Here is a 17,258-nt window from a genome sequence, read left to right as displayed (position 1 = left end):
ACACAAGTGCAATAGTGGTACACAGCCATGGTGAGGAACCAGTTGCTCTTGATTTGGCTAACTGATCCACTCAGTGGTACTAGACCCATAGCTGGAGCTGGAAAACAAGTCAGAACCATACCCAAACACAAGCCCACTCTACAATATCAAGCTACCATCAATCACGGGGTATAAGAGGGCCTACACCTATCATACTGTCTATCAAAAAAGTAAGTGGTATCTCAATTTTCCAGGTGCTAACTTACTCTCAGTTGGAGAATCTGCTTCTCTTTTCCAGATAGATGCAGATCCTAAGAAGAGAGCGGCCCCAACATACCTCAAAAGGGGCCCAACTGAAACTAAGGACAACTGGCGAAACAAGCAAGGGTGATGTTTTCCTGTGAACTGGATACCAGCACAAGGGGGAAGGAGACCAACACAGAGAAGAATCAATGCCTACCAAATCAGAGAGCCAGAGCCTCAGAGGCCCCCAACACCTCATCACTGAAGCAGACCAAAAATGAACCCAACATGGCTCAGGGAAATTTTGCGGAAGAGGGGTTGGAAAGAATGTCAGAGTCACATGTTGGGTCATGATTTGCAGAAACATTTATCATACCAATAACTGGGGGCTAACTCCACAATGCAAGACCCATTTTCCTCAACAAGGAGGGTCCAATGGCAGGCGGTAGATCACAGATGAGCCTAAACAATGGTACCAAACTGCCTGTATTTACTGAAAAGGAAACTAATAAATTTTAAAAAAAGAATAAACAACAAGAAAAAAAAGATTTAAAATAATAATAATAATAATAATAAAGAATCCACCTGGTGAGACAGGATACAGTGGCACATGCCTGTCATCGTAGCAAATTGGAAGACAGCCCAGTCCACACAGTGAGTGCCAGGCCAGTCACAGCCATATAGTATGACCCTGGCTGAAAAGAATAAAGTAGAAATTCACCAGGTGATGCTTACACCTAGACAATGTTAAAATTTATAGTGATTTTACCATTTACAAACTTCAAGATAACACTGGGTGACTTTTTAAAATATTTTATTTTATTTATTTATTTATTTGAAAGAGGGAGAGAGAGAGCAAGAAAGTGAGAGAACGGGCACACCAGGGCCTCAAGCCACTGCAAACGAACTCCAGACATGTGCACCCCTTGTGCATCTGACTAATGTGGGTCCTGGAAATCAAATCTGGGTCCTTTGGCTTTGAAGGCAAACACCATAATCGCTAAGCCATCTCTCCAGCCCTACTGGGTGTCTTCCCCCCCAAACTATAAACAGGTAAAATAAGAGCACACACAATTAAAAAAAAAAACCTCCAATTTAAGAGACATGTCATAACATAAATGAATCAAGTCTCAACAGTACCCACTTGCACATAAAAGTCAGAATAATACAAAACTTTTAGGAAAGCCAACTTTAGTCCTGGCTTAACACTTCACAGGAGCAAAATCTTAGATGGCTGCTTTTGTTCAAGGATGGTTTGAAAAGGTGAAATACAATCTTAGCTGCTATCTATGAAGCTTATTCAGAAATCCTTCCATAGCAACCAGACGGTGATTAAAGTGTAATTTGAGAAATAGAATGACACTGCGTAAGTTCAAGACCGAGCCACCAGCAGTTGGCACAGATCATCCCTTGTTCCTCGTGATTCAGAGTTAGAAGGTTTATGTGCTGAAAGACCTGGGCTGAAACAGGAGATACCATGACACTGTACCAGGCTATAAGAGAAAATGCTTCCTGTCTACTACTGACATCAGACTAGGATTTAGATAAGCACTGAACTGACTTTAAAACTAACTAAAGAGCATTTCAAATTCATTAAAGAAAACAAAGCTAAAAATTATGTTTGGTCAAAATTAACCTGCTTAAGTCACTAAGTAAATTTTGAATGGGCTACCACCAATGGTAAACAGAATACTAGGTACTTGGTGAAGATAATAATAAATCAGGATTTCCCCCTGACAGCATAGTGTTTGTGTGCAAAGTGCTAGTTTTACTTACAAAACTAGTTAAATAAACTTTAAAGCTTGCTTTGAAGCAAGAAGGCTAGCATCTCTTCAACTGCCTGTTGAAGTGACAATGTTCAATCTTGTGGATGTAAGTCACCTCAGGTTGAAGCCCATACTGCCGGTGAGTGCCAGTGTGAAGTCATGGGCAGCCAGCATGCTTGCAAAAGCCAACAAGGATACAGTCTTCTCTAAGAATCCAAGGAGCTATTGTTTTAAGTACACATTTTCTTTTTTTTTTTAATTTTTTATTTTTATTTATTTATTTGAGAGTGACAGACACAGAGAGAAAGACAGATAGAGGGAGAGGGAGAGAGACAGAGAGAGAATGGGCGCGCCAGGGCTTCCAGCCTCTGCAAACGAACTCCAGACGCGTGCGCCCCCTTGTGCATCTGGCTAACGTGGGACCTGGGGAACCGAGCCTCGAACCGGGGTCCTTAGGCTTCACAGGCAAGCGCTTAACCGCTAAGCCATCTCTCCAGCCCTACACATTTTCTTTCTAGGTGACACCACTAGCATTAGTGAACAGGACTGGTTTTGAGGTAGCTACACGGCTTTACAGAAGCCGTTAATGAACTTTAGTGACAATGCATGGTGTAGCTAGATTAACTGTATCTGTTTTTTCTTAACCAGGGGGGGGAAAACTCAGCAAAAATAAAGAGCCCATCTTCATTCCGTTCACTTAGCAGTCAGCATCCAAGCTGAAAGAATTCTCTGTTGGGTTTGACATCAGTCCCATCCTCTGGTGCTCACCTACTCTCTTCTCAGAGAAGTTAGTCTTTCCTTCTAGTGAAATAATCTCCATGAAGTCAAATGGGTTTTCTACTCTGAAAATCTTGTTAAAACCCATTTCCAGCATAAGCCTGTCTGCCACAAATTCAATGTTCTGCTTCATTAAAGTGCAATTCATTCCAATGAACTTCACAGGCAAGGCCTCTGTGAGGAACTCCTCTTCTATTCTGACAGCATTGACAATTATTTCCTTGACTCACTACTCGAATGGTTTGTATACCAGGTGCTTGAACACCAGGCAGGTAAAATCACATGTAAACCCTCATCTCGACTAATAAGCTCACTGGAAAATGTGAGGCCAGGCATCAGTCCCTGTTTCTTGAGCCAAAATATTGATGCAAAAGAACCAGAAAAGATTTCTTTCGCAGCAGCAAAAGCTACAACATGTTCTCCATAGGTAGCCTCTTTATCCACAATCCAACACAGGGTCACGTCTGCCTTCTTCATACAAGGCATCCTTTCAATGGCATTGAAGAGGAAGTCCCTTTCTTTGACATCTTTTGTGTAAATGTCAATAAGGAGACTGTACATCCCAGAATGTATGTTATCCATGGCAATTTGGGACCCATAGAAACAGCGGGCTTCTGTAATTTGAACTTCTTGGCTAAATCGCTCCACCATGTTTTCATTTACTATACCATCACTGGCAGCAAAGAAAGCCAGAACGAGAGATATAAAGTATCTTTTTCTTCAGGCTTCAGGGCTTCCCAGTGCTGAACGTCCTTGGAAAGATCTACCACCTCAGCTGTCCAGAAGGAGGCCCTGGCTTTCTTGTACATCTGCCAGATATCATGCTATTGCATAGGAAAGATAACAAAGCGGAGGGGCTTTTCTCGCAATAATGGTTATTCTTCAATGCTAGAGGTGGGGGCTTTACTTTCCTGCAGTTCTCCGGGCTCCTGGAAGATCCTCCTCAGGGTGCTGCTGGCTGTTGGGGGAGGGCTCCCCTGTCCTCTGCGCTGAGTGGCTTGAGCGGCAGCTGCTGTGGGTCCATGACGGTGGCCAGCGGGATGCGACTGGCAGCATGGCAGCGGAGCCAGGAGCGCTGGCCTTTATTTGTAAATTTAATAAATAATCAGTATTTTCATTTCACATGCTAAGCCAAAAACGAATACATATACAGAAGAGCGAAGAGAAAGAAGAGGCAGAAACAAGCAACATTGTTGAAAAAAAAAGGCAAAAGATAAAACATTATCAAAACATACAACTGTTTATAATCACTGATCCTAAGTGTTAATAGTTCTGTTTCAATCTCCAATTCCCATGAATGTTTGTGGAATTAAGCTTGTTTAATTTTATGCACATATTTTACATCTTACCATAATATTGAATACTCATTGTTTCACTTATTTTGCAAAAATTATCATACTCTTTAAGAAATCCCTTTAAAGATAAATGTCACCCACAATGATTCTAGGTTTTATTTGGACCTTGAAAAATTCTGCATAACAGTCATAAGAAACAGTGATTTGCTTTACATTTTTAGTTTTGAAAGCACCTGTGGATGGTGCTTTCTTTTTGATGGCAGCAGCTAAGTCTGAAGGAAGAAACAGAAATCAGCATTTTCAGTAAAGACAGGGAACCCATGTCTATCTGAGCTGGGTCCCATTCTACCCTGTCGCTAGATCCAGGGTCCTGAAGAAGAGCTGATCCTCAAGTAAAGCCATATGAAAATGACTCAGCTAGAAAACCCCTCCTCTCTGTTCCTCTTCCAACTCTTACTCTACATTTCTACCAGGAACTGAAAAGCTACACATATGGGAAAGATCTAGTGTTTTAAATATAAACTATTTTTATTTAAATATTTTTATGCCTTAGAGGCAATTTAAAACACTGAATGACATATTTTGTTAATTTCAAAAGTCATCCTAAAAGCTTTCATCTCACTATCCAATAACTCCAGAGTCAAGTCATGGTTAATGGAGCTATACACCTTCCAGCATTTGGACTTCCTCCATTGTGTTTCTCTGTGTCTCACACTATTGATTATCAACAATGTCAGACCACAATATATATATATATATATATATATATATATATATATATATATATATATATATATATTTTTTTTTTTTTTTTTTTTTTTTTTTTGCCCCCTCAGGATACAGTCATTCGCTTAAGCCTCAAAAATATAACTACACATTGCCAGAAGTTGTAGAGGACAGTAAGCAGGTTAAAGAGAACCATTATTTTTAAAACCATTTTCCTCTTTTTCTCTAGGACAGGATTCAGGTGAACTCTGGCAGGCGAAGTCCATGTTGGCAACTGCAGTACACAGTGCTGAATGGTGCGTGTGCTCTGTATGAGATAGCTCTAACACAAGGAGGAAACTAAATCATACAAAGTAGAAATCAATAATACATGTAAAGCAGACACAAAATGAATCACTTTGGTAATTTAAAAAATAACCATCAACTCAGAGAGTTCTCATAAGGCAATAGGAACAGGAAGATCCCAAGCCACAGGTAGGGAGGAGTGAGCCTCCTCTTTCCACAGCAGCGAACATCAGGCAGTTTTGTCCCATGTGGAGATAAATGTCTTCCTGCTTTTTCATCCCACAGGATAGCATCAAGGTACTTCAGAAAGCCAAACGAACAATATGGAGAACTCCAGGGGCAACTCTGCAACCACCACAGGGATGAGCATTCGGCAGGATGGTGAACTCACATAGATGCATCTGTGCTGAGGTCCAGAGCAAGCCTGGGAGTGGTTTCACAGCAGATAATCATCCTCGACTCTACTTCCAGTGACAAAGAATACAGACAATTTTGTTACTTGAATAGGCAGGGTTAGTTTGGAAAGATGGAGGGGAAACAAATACAGGATACTACAAGGTGGGGAGCTCTCCTCATATTGGGAAATACTTCACCTCTTATGATATGCACGTCAACTTGAAGAGGCTGGGTGGGTGAGGCTCATTTTCCTGGACCGTCACAGCCCCAACAGCAGCCTCTGTGAATTCCAGCTGCCTCCTCTGCTTCATCTCATCTGCAAATCCTGCTTCACAAATATCATATTAATGCTCAATAATTCCAAATTTTATTCATGAGATTCTAACATATAGCTATATTGGAAATGTCTCAAATGGTCTACAAAACCTTAAATTAAAACTCTGCACTTGAATGAAATGAGAATATTAAAACTCAAACCCAATGCATTAAGCAGGGAAAGGTATAGGGGCAAGTGGTGAATACTAGAAAAAGGCTTCATTTATGTGTTTATAATGATTTATCTACAGATTTTTTTATTCCCAATAAAGAAAACAAATGCAACCTGAAAAATATTCCCTGCTTTTCTACTTGGTCATTCTACATGATACATACAAGTCAAGTCAGAGCATGTAGTCAAGGAAAGGACTACATAATATTTTTGTAAATTAATCATAGGTTTTGTATTGTACTTTCATATCTATCTCTTCTAATATTTAATTAACTATTTATAAATGGGTACCAAAGAGCCCCATTAATATTCATAGAGCTATAGCAGAGAATGGTTGATTAGTCTCTTCCCAAAATAAAGAGTCATTGCTCTGAGTTGTGGTGAACTCCTCCACACTCTTCACTATGGCTGTGTACTCAGGGTCTCCAGAGAGCAGACCAGTGGAAAAGAGACAGATGGTGGCAAAGATGACAGAGAAGTAGATTCCAAATAGCTACTGAAAAAATGCAAACAGATTCAACAGACAGATTAGATATAGAAACAAAGATAACCCACTTTGGGTGCCAAGTGTTGAGCAATTTTTCCCCCTAGGGGCTACGCAAACAAATAGATTCACCCAAAATAGTGTGTAGACAACAGATCAAAGTAACAATTACATTAAACAAAAACTGTTTTCTTTTTTTATACTTTTGTTGATTTATTTAGAGAGAAAGAAAAGAGAGGAGGAGGAGGAGAGAGACATGAATATAGGTGTAGCAGAGCTTCTTGCTTCTGCAAATGAACTCCAGACTCAGGCACCACTTTGTGCATCCAGCTTTACTTTGGTACTGGGGAATTGAATTTGGGCCCACAGGCTTTACAAACAAATGACTTTAATAGCTGAGTCATCTCCCCAGATTCCCAAACCCAATTTTGGTGAACAAATGGATTTATTGTGGTTATTCACAGAGCACAGGTGAGAAGTTGTTTGCAGGAGCATGGGTGACTCAAAGGCAATTGTATCACCACAATAGAAAAGTATTTCTGTTATATCTTAGAATGTAAATCTCATTAAGATAATTTTTTTTTCTTTTGACTGTACTGGGGATTAAATTTAGGGCCATAGCTCATGCTAGGTAAGTGCTCTGCCAATGAGTTACATTTCCCACCCTCTTTTGCTTCTTTAAATATATATATATATTTTAATGAGAAAGAAAAAAAAAGAGCAAGTGTGAGAGAGAATTGAGAATTGTCATGTCATGGCCTCTACTGCAACTGACCTCCAGACATGTGGGCCACCTTGTGCACATATGCAATCATGTGCTTGTATCATCTTGTGCTTCTGGCTTATGTGGGATCTGGAGAGTTAAACATAGGTTCTTAGGCTTCACAGGCAAGAGCCTTAAAAGCTAAGCCATCTCTCCAGCCATTTTAAATGTATATTTATTTATTTATTTGTTTATTTACAAAAAAGAGGCAGATAGAGAAAGAAAGAGAGAGATTGGTTGTGCCAATGCCTTTAGCCATTGCAAACAAAGTCCAGATGCATGTGAGTCTTTGTTCCTTTGGCTTATATGGGTACTGGGAAATTGAATCTGGGTCCTTAGACTTATGCAGGCAAGTGCCTTAACCACTAAGCAATCTCTTATTTTGAGTCAGTATGTCACTAAATTGCCCAGGCTGGCCTTGAATTCATTCTGCAACACAAGCAGACTTTGAACACGTGATCCTTTTGCTCAGCCGCCTGAGTAGCTGAGATTAAAGGCCTATGCCACCCAAACAAGCTAATCAGCTTCATCTTTCTTTTTTACTTAATGAGAGAGAATCGCAGAGACAGAAAGAGAGAGGAATTGGCATGCCAGGGCGGCCTCCAGGCACTACAATGAAACTCCAGACATGTGTGCCTCCTTGTGCACATGTGCAACTTCATGTGCTTGTGTCACCTGATTTGTCTGGCTTATGAAGGATCTGGAGAGTCAAACATGGATCGTTAGGCTTTGCAGCCAAGTGCCTTAACCACTAAGCAATCTCTCTAGCCCCAGCTTCACCTCTTAAAAATACAGTATTTACTGTACAAATCATCAGCTCATCACCAAAATCGGAGTGTCAGACTGTTAACCAAGTTGATGAGAAGTTCTCATTTACAAAAGGTAAAAATGCACACTGAATGAGCCAAAAATTGAAACATGCAATAGTGATGACATTCTACTTTTCCAGAAAAAGTGATGTAATTTTAACAAGCCTTGTATCTTGTAGGGCAGAGGGAGACGCATAAGCCTTTCCTAACAGAGCTGGGGGAGCCTGAGGAAATCCTGGTCTGTGCTGCGGGCCTGGCAGTGCGACTTGGTGTCAGCTACAGTCCTTCACTCCATGGGATCCTTGGGAGCTCCCTCCCTATTTTGTTGTCTTCCCATGCTCCTGCTCCCAATTTCAAGCCCTGGAAGTTAGGAACATGGCACTTTGGCAGACACCCCACTGGTGAGAGCAATCCAAACAGCTGGGATGACATATGTCTGTTAGACCAAAGCATCTATGATGGCTCTGATGAGAAGGCAGGACACTTGGGTCCTCTGCACATAACACTAATGGCTTGCAGACATGACTCAGTACATTCAAGGATGAAAGAGTGATTGAAACAGGCCATGTATCCACTTTTTAAAACCATAAAGTTTTCTTTTTAAGACTCACATATTCATAGTCCTTCTTTATATTATTATTACTACTACTATTATTATTATTAACAAGATGTTTCATATGGATACATCATGTGTTAGTACCCTCTTTTTCTTCTCCCTGTCTCCATACCATTTGTGTTACTCCTCAGTGTGGTTGCAGGTATTACCCATGGGGTTGTGGTTTATGTATTGTGGGAGCAGCTGTCAATTATTTTGGGGGGAAGGGAATGCCTCTGAGCATGATGTCTCACTCTGTGGCTCTTAGAATCTTTCCACCCCCTCTTCCCCAAAATTGCTTGAACCGTGGTGGGAGAGTTTTAAGTCTACTTCAGTGATGAGCTCTTAGGAAAATCTGAATCTGTGTTTTGGTAGGTGTTGAGTATCCTCAGGGTCTACCTCCTATACCCTGGCACTGATTATGAGGTTCAGCATGGAAGCAGCACTCTTGCTCATCTCCCCAATTCCTCTGTGGTTTCAGCTGTGGCTTGGCTGAAGTACTAGGGGTATTTTATCTCCTCCACTCTCGCTAGCTTCTGAAAATGAAGAACAGATTCTCCAATGGAAAGTCAGCATAGTTTAAATGGGTTAAGCATTATTAACTTAAGGAGAATTTGATGTATGTAACCCTTCTTTTTAGCCAAAGACTAGTGACAGCTTGATACTGGAGAATATAATCTTTGTCTCCATAGGATTCTAATCTGATTCCCAATTCCAGATATGAATTCCTTTACATTGAGCAGATCTCTTAGCCAATCAGAAAGCTATTGGTTACCCACTAAGGCTGTGTGCCACTATTGCACTGGCATGTACTTCCTGCCAGGGTGTTGCTTCTTAGTACCTTAGACCTTGGGTTACTCAGATCTTTGTTGGGCATTTTCCTCCAGTAGCTCATGTAGCACTTTCCAGCACCAGATAGGTTAATTGAGGACCGGCTTTCTTCTGAACTCCGGACAAGTCTCTGCGTGCTCTGTGTCAGCAATAAATGGTGTCTTTAGCAATAGGTGGGTAATCAAGGGCTTTGACAAAATGATGTCTTGATTTGGAGAATTTGTAGGTCTCTCAGATCAATAGCTCAATCTTTGGTTGCTAGGGGTTACAGGCCAGAGACAGAAAAAAATTATTTTATTTTAAGCTTAGGCTTCATCCAGCCCTCACCAGAGCCCTACTTTTCAGGTGCTCCCCACTTACTTCTCTTGAGGGTTATATCTTTTAGGCTATCTCCAAAGATAAAGGTTTCTATGCTATCAACTCATTTTGTTTCAATTCTATGTTTGTTTTCCCTCTCCTTTCTCTCCTGCCCCCCAACACATCCATCTCTATTGTCTAGACCTTGAGTTGCCTATCGGGCATGTAAGCAACTCTAGCCAAGTTCAGATTAGGAACCTCAGACAAGTGACACCATGTGGATTTTGTGAGTTTGCTGAGTATGATCTATTCCAAGTCTGTCAATTTTTCTACAAATTTCATTATATCATTTATTCTTAATGCTGAGTAGAATTCCACTGTGTAAATTCACCACAATTTAATTATACATTCATCCAATGATTGGCATCTGAGCTGATTCCTGTTCTTAGCTATAATGAGTTGAGCCGCTAAAACATGGTTGATCAAGTAGCTCTGTATTGATGCATGGACCATTTGAGGAATAAATTCCAAGTAAGGGAATAACTGGGTCTGTTGGTAGCTCTATGTTCATCCTTTCCAGGAATCTCCAACTTGCTTTCTATAGTGGTTGTACAAGTTTGCATTCCCACCAATAGTCGATGAGGGTTCTTCTTTTCCCCCATCTTTGCCAACATTTGTCATTGTTAGATTTTTTTAATGATGTTCACCCTTACTGAAGTAAGATGGAATCTCATGGTTGTTTTAATTTGCATTTCCATAATGGCTAAGGATGCTGAACATGTTTTTAAGTGTGTGTTAACCATTTGTAATTCTTCCTCTGAGAACTCCCTATTCAGTTCTCTGCCCCATTTTGAAGTGGGTTGTTTGACTTTCTTTTTATTGTTTAGTTTTTTTGAGTACTTTGTAGATTCTAGATATTAGGCTTCTGTCAGTGGTATAGCTAGCAAAGATTTTCTCCCATCCAGAGGGTAATTTGTTGGCACTGCTTATGGTATACTTATCTGTGTAAAAACTTTTTAGCTTCATAATATTCCATTTGTTGAGTGACTATTTAATTTGCAAGGGCTACTAGGGTTCTGTTCAGTAAGTCTTTCCCCATTCCTATATCATGCAGATTGACTCCTACTTTTTCTTCCAGTAGGAGAAAAGTTTCAGGTCTTACATTGAGGTCTTTAATCCATTTGGATTTGACTTTTGTGTATGGAGAGATGAGTGGGTCTGGTTTCATTTTTCCACATATGGTCCTGCACTTTGTCCAATACCATTTGTTGAAGATGCTGTGTTTTTTTCCAGTCTACATTATTGGCATCTTTGTCTAAGATCAAGTATCTTTAGTCATTTGGCCTAAGTTCCAAGTCTTCAATTCTGTCCCATTGTCCTAGATTTCTGTTCTTATGGCAGTACCATGCTGTTTTTTTGTTTTTTGTTTTTTTGTTGTTGTTGTTGTTGTTATTGTTGTTGTTTTGTTACTATGGCTTTGTAATATAGATTTAGATCAGAATAGTGATACCTCCACATGTGTTTGTTTTGCTGAGGATATATTTGGATATCCAAGGCCTGCTGCCATTCCATATGAATTTTGAGATCATTTTTCCTATCTCTGTGGAGAATGATGCTGGAATTTTTATTGGTAATACATTAAATCTGTATATTGCTTTTGTTAGAATAGCCATTTTCACAATATTAATTCTACCTATCCAGAAACATAGGTCTTTCCACCTTCTCAAGTCCTCCTTGATTTCTTTCTTTAGTTTTTAAATGTTTTCATTATATAGCTCTTTCACATCCTGTGTTACTGTTATTCCAAGGTACTTAATTTTTTGTGTTGCTATTGAAAATGGGACAGTCTCACTGAGTCTTTCTTTGTATATTTGTCCCTTTTCTATAGAAAGGCTACTGATTTTTATGCATTGATTTTGTATCCTGCCACTTTACTGAAGGAATTAATCACCTTTAGAAGTTTTGAGATGGAGACTTTTGGGTCACTTATGTATAGGATCTTGTCATCTGCAAACAGGACGAACTTGACTTCTTCCTTTCCAGTTTGCATCTCTTTTATTTCTTTCTCCAGTATTCTTTCTTGGGCTAGGACTTCTAGTACTATATTGAAGAGCAGTGGTGAGAGTGGGCACCCCTGTCCTATTCCTGATCTCAATGGGAACTCCTTGCATCTTTCCCCATTATGTATTATTTGGGCACTTTATATATAGCCTTTATTGTGTTGAGATATAAACCTTCCAAGCCTATTCTTTCTAGATTTTTTATCATGAAGTGGTGTTGTATTTTGTCAAAGGCCTTCTCTTTATCAATTGAGGGGATGGTGTGGTTATTCTGGTTCAGTTTATTTATTTGGTGTATTATGTTGACTGATTTCTGTATTTTGAACAATCTCTGCATCCCTGGAATTAAGCATACTTGATCAAGGTGGATAATGCTTTTGATGTGTTGTTGGATTCAGTTTACAGGATTTTGTTCAGGATCTTTGCATATAAATTCATCAAGGATATAGGCCTACAGATTTTTTGCTGCATCTCTGTCTGGTATTGGTATTACAGTGATGCTAGTTTCATAAAAGGAGTTGGGGAGGATTCCCTGGTCTCCAATTATGCAAAACATTTTAAGAAAAATAGGTTTCAGTTCTTCAATGATAGAATTTGGCTGGGTAGCCATTCAGTCCTGGACTTTTCTCTGGGGGTAGGTTTTAATTACCTTTTCAATCTCCGTGGATGTGATAGATTTGGTTAAAAGATTAATCTGCTCTAAGTTTAGTTTTGCTAGGTGGTATGTGACTAGAAATTCATCCATTTCTTTCAGATTATCAAATTTTGTGGAGTAGAGGTTTTGGAAGTATGCCCTGATGATTTTTCCACTTTCATTGATGTCTTCTGTGAACTGTCCTTTTGCATTTCTGATTTTGTTAACTTGAGACTTTTCTTTCTTTCTTTCTTTCTTTTTTTTTTGCTTGATAAAATTAGCCAGGGGTTTATCAATCTTGTTTACATTTTCAAAGAACCATCTCTTCCTATAACCATTTTTTAAATTGTTTTCTTAGTTTCCAATTCATTCATTTCTGCTCTGATCTTGCTTATTTCTTTCCATCTGTAGCTCTTAGGGTTGTAGTCTTCATGTTTTTCCAATGTATTAGGTGGACAGTTAATTTATTAATGTGGGATCTCTGTTTTTGTTATGAAGGATTTAGGACTGCTTTCACTGCATCCCATAAGTTTTGGTAAACTGTGTTTTCATTATCATTCAATTCTAGGAATTTTACAACTTCTTTTTGATTTCTCCCACAGCCCATTCATTGTTGCTGTTTAGTCTCCAGGAGCTGGTGGAGTTCTTGATGAGTCTCTTGTTGTTGATTTCTAGTTTTAAAGCATTGTGATCAGATATAATGCATGAAGTTACTTCAGTTTTCCTGACTTTATGGAATTATGCTTTATGGCCTAATATATGGTCTACTTTGGAGAAGGTTCCATGGGCTGCTGAGAAGAATGTGTATTCTGTAGAGTTGGAGTGGAAAGTTCTATAGATGTCCATCAGGTCTAGTAGATCTATGGTATTGCTGAGCTCTATTTCCTATTTATTTTCTGCTTCAATGGTCTGTCTATTTATGATAGTGGAGTACTGAAGTCTCTGACTATGACGGTGTTGATGTTTATTTTGGTTTTGTTATTAAGTAGGATTTGTTTTAAAAACTGTGGTGCACCTGTGTTTCACACATATAAATTTATGATTGTGATGTTCTCATGTTGGATCATTCCCCTGATGAGTAAGAAATGGCCTTTTTTGTCCATTTTTGATTAATTTTGGTTTGAAGTTTATTTTATCAGATATTAATATAGCAATACCTGCTTGTGTTCAAATTTCCATTTGCTTGGAATATCATCTTCTATCCTTTCACCCTGAGGAGGTGTCCACCTTTAGGGGTAATATGGGTTTCTTGAAGACAGCAGATAGAAAGGTCCATTCTTTTTTTTTTTTTTGACCCACCCTGATAACTTCTGTTTTTTTGATGGGTGAGTTAAGACCATTATTATTAAAGGTTAAAACTGTGAGGTTCAAATTATTCCCTGCCATGATAAGGTTTTTTATGGGCTTTGGTACTTTCTTGTGTTTTGTACTCTTTTGAACCTGGTCTGTTTTTGGTAATTGTAATATTTTTCTTGTAGGATCTTGAGATTGGTTGTTTGACTCTACTGTGTGGAGTATTCCCTAAAGTATTCTCTGTAGGTTTGGCTTTGTGTTAGTATCATCATAGAGTTGGCTTTTTTCATGGAAAGTTTTCCTTTCACCATCTATTATAAGGGATACTTTTGCTGAGCAGAGTAGCTTGGACTGGAAGCCTTTGCTTTTTAAACTTTGAAGTGTTCCATTCCAGGCCTTTCTGGCTTTCAGGGTTTCCATTGAGTAATCTGATGTAATTCTGATAGGATTGCCTTGTATGTTGCGAGTTGATTTTCTCTTGCTGCTTTTAGCCCTCTCTCTTTATTTTCATTGCTAAGAGTTTTAACTACGATGTGCCTCAGAGAGTTTCTTCTTTGGTTCTGTCTATTTGGTGTTCTATGGGCTTCTTGTAGCTGGATGGGCCTCTCTTTTGAGAGAATGGGATAATTTTCTTCAATAGTTTTGTTGAATATGTTCTCTATGCCTCTAGCCTGGATTTCCTCTCCTTCTGGTATATGCATGATCCTGATGTTTGTTCATTCCCCCATATTCTATTTGCTTTATTTTTTGAACTTAGCAAAATTTTTGTCCTCCTGATCAATTTCCTCTGTCTTTTCTTCCAGGTCAGAGATTCTATCTTCCACATGATTAACTCTGATAGTAAGAGGTTCTAGAGAAGTTTTTAAAAGCTCCTTTTGACTGCTGTTTTCTATTGTGTTATTTTGCACTATGTCCATGTATTTTTTAAGTTATTATTTTAGTTCAAGTTCTGATTTTCTCGATGCTTCCTGGAATTCATTCTTGCATTTGATCAAGTCTTCATTAAGCTTAATCAATCAATTATTTAGATCTTCTATTTGTTGACTCATCTTCAATTCATTTATATCTCTTTTGAGGGTTCTCATATTTACTTCAATCAAGATAAGCCTATTGTAAAAAGCTGAACACTCTAAGAGACAATTCTGTTCAATTCCATTGATACGATTGTTGTTTTTGATGATTTGCTTCCAGTTCAGCAATTCTTTTAAGCAGGGTCTTACTGGTTGTTGTGTTTTCATTTTGGGATTGAATTTCTGTTAGTTTCTCTATGATTTTATTGGAGGCTTCCATTGTGGGACTAGGCATTCTTGGTGGAGATCTCTGAGTTTTCGGTGTTTTGTTTGCTATTTTATGTTGTGGTCTACCCATCTTGGGGGAACACTTTATTCTACTGAGGAGCAAGCAACTTTTGTTCCTTGTAGGATCTTCCAAGGGTGTTCTGTTTTAAATGTGAACCAGATTGGTGTACTGGTGCCAGGCTCTTTCCCGGTCAGGTAGTGCTGAGAGAAGAACCAGGCCTGCTGATTCCTCCCTAGGGGTTGAGGGGATGATGAATGTCGGACGACTCAGAAACCTCTCCTTGCCACTGAAGAAAAACCACACTGAGTCGGGAGTCTTTTCAATGCAGGAACTCACAGAAACAACTCGCTTCATGACTCTGAGCAGTTGCCTATATCATGTTGGGAATGAAGGTGGGGATTTTAGGATAGGGGAAGAGGTAAGGGTCAATAGTAAACTTTAACTATTGAAATGGTAATTACAATTGCCACGGGGAGGTAGCAGGCCAGAAGCCATTAGGCATCTTTCTGAGTCATAGCTGGCCAGAGACAGGTCACCAAACTTTAGGTAGGCTCAGGAGGTTCCACTAGGCCTCACTCCTGGGCCTTTCAGGGCCCAACATCTCCCCCTTTTGTTTTTGTAAGAGCATTAGTTACAGTGGACTCTGTCTTAGGTTGTCCCCCTCTGGGACCTTACCCGTCATTGAGTACCAGGTGTTTAGCTCACTGAGAAGCCACTCCATGGCCTGTCTTAGGTTGTCCTCCTCTGGGGATCTTACCTGTCATTGGTCACATGGAGGGCAGGGGAGGTGGCAGTGGGTCATCTAAGGAACTTAATTCCTGAGTTGCCAGCCTGTGATATCTCAACCTGATGAAGTTTTATTTCCTCTAGCCGCTGGTGAATAAATTGTGTAATTTTGTTAATTACACAAGGCCCGACAGTGAGGATAAGGAGAAGAAAGAGAAGGAGGGGGAGGGGTCCAGGCAGAGGGAGAAGGTGGGGTAAGAAGTCATGTAGGCCCATCTGCAGCAGGTCATCCTGGAGGTCCCGTTGCCTCCTCTCCAAGTCTTCCTGGAGCCTCTTAATCTTGTCCTGGGCGATTCCTGATTTATTGGCATAAAAGCGGCATTTTTTTCTGTAAAAATAAATATACGCCTCTCTTTTTTGATGTTAGTAGGCTTAGTTCTCTCCTGTTTTGTAGGACTACCTTAGCCAGGGAATCTAGCTTTCAGGAGTGATATCTACATCTGGGATTAAGGCAGCTGGAGCACAAGGCCTGTCCAATTGGTGGGCGGAAAGTCATAGGCCATCTCGCCTCCACAAACATAAAACATTCCAGAAGGCGGGCAGCATTGAGCACTGGGCTCAGTTGTGTTAAAAGTACAGAAGGAAGGATGAATGTATCTCACATCTATACTGGAATTATTAGGGGAAGGTGGGGCCCAAATGCCCAGAGGAAACATTGGGAAAAGCTGGATGTGGCTGAGAAGTTTTTTAAGGTTGTATGGACAACTGTACTGTAATTAGTCGGAGAGGCCCAGATCGGAGGCAAAGCCAGCAATCCTCCACAAGGGAGGAAGTTATTTAGTTTAGCAAGGTGAAGGACCATTTTAGGAATAGTCTTCAGGGGTGGGACACTCCCTAGAAGTGATTGTCAGTGTCCCCTTCTTGAGACAAATATTTTAGGTCTCTCACTGGTACCCAAATGGGTCTTTTTCTTTTTACAAAGTTTTCCCATGGACAAAAGTTTTATGAGCTTCACACAAATTTCTATCAAAAAACTCCTCCCTGTTATAGAGTTTTTGTATTTTAATTACTTCTCAGTAAAAAAGACTATTAAAGCCAGCCAAATGGCTTTTGACACTGAATATACATATTCTTGCTTACAGTAGGTGCTATAATTTTGCTAAAGCCTTGCTGTAGCTTTGTTAAAGTGTTGCTGCCAAAAGCCCAGAGCTATGGATACAAGTCCAGCCAAAATGGCTCCCGACAATTCCCCCTTTTTTATTTATTATTTTTTATGAACCAGGACCCTCTGGGCCTTGGTGTATAAAGACTGTGTCTGCCTTAGGTTGTTCTCTACAGTAATTAGACCTTACCCATCATCGGCACATGAATTCCACCATTCATGTCCTGTCTTAGGTTGACCTAACTAGAAAGAATCTTACCTGTCTTTGACTACCAGCTTCTGTAGGGGCTTTAAGATAATGTCTCAGGAAGCCAAGGTTGGGTCCATAGCTGTATTTCATGTACTTCTGCA

General features: G+C 39.7%; 1 pseudogene; it reads right to left on the bottom strand.

Moving 5' to 3' along the window:
• Positions 1 to 2,685: 2,685 nt before the first annotated feature.
• Positions 2,686 to 5,052, bottom strand: LOC101594971 (annotated as a pseudogene).
• Positions 5,053 to 17,258: the final 12,206 nt, after the last annotated feature.

Source organism: Jaculus jaculus, chromosome 12, assembly GCF_020740685.1.
Source record: "Jaculus jaculus isolate mJacJac1 chromosome 12, mJacJac1.mat.Y.cur, whole genome shotgun sequence".
Lineage (NCBI taxonomy): Eukaryota > Metazoa > Chordata > Mammalia > Rodentia > Dipodidae > Jaculus > Jaculus jaculus.
Note: the sequence above shows the minus strand (reverse complement) of the source record. Positions and strands in the feature narration are given on the sequence as shown.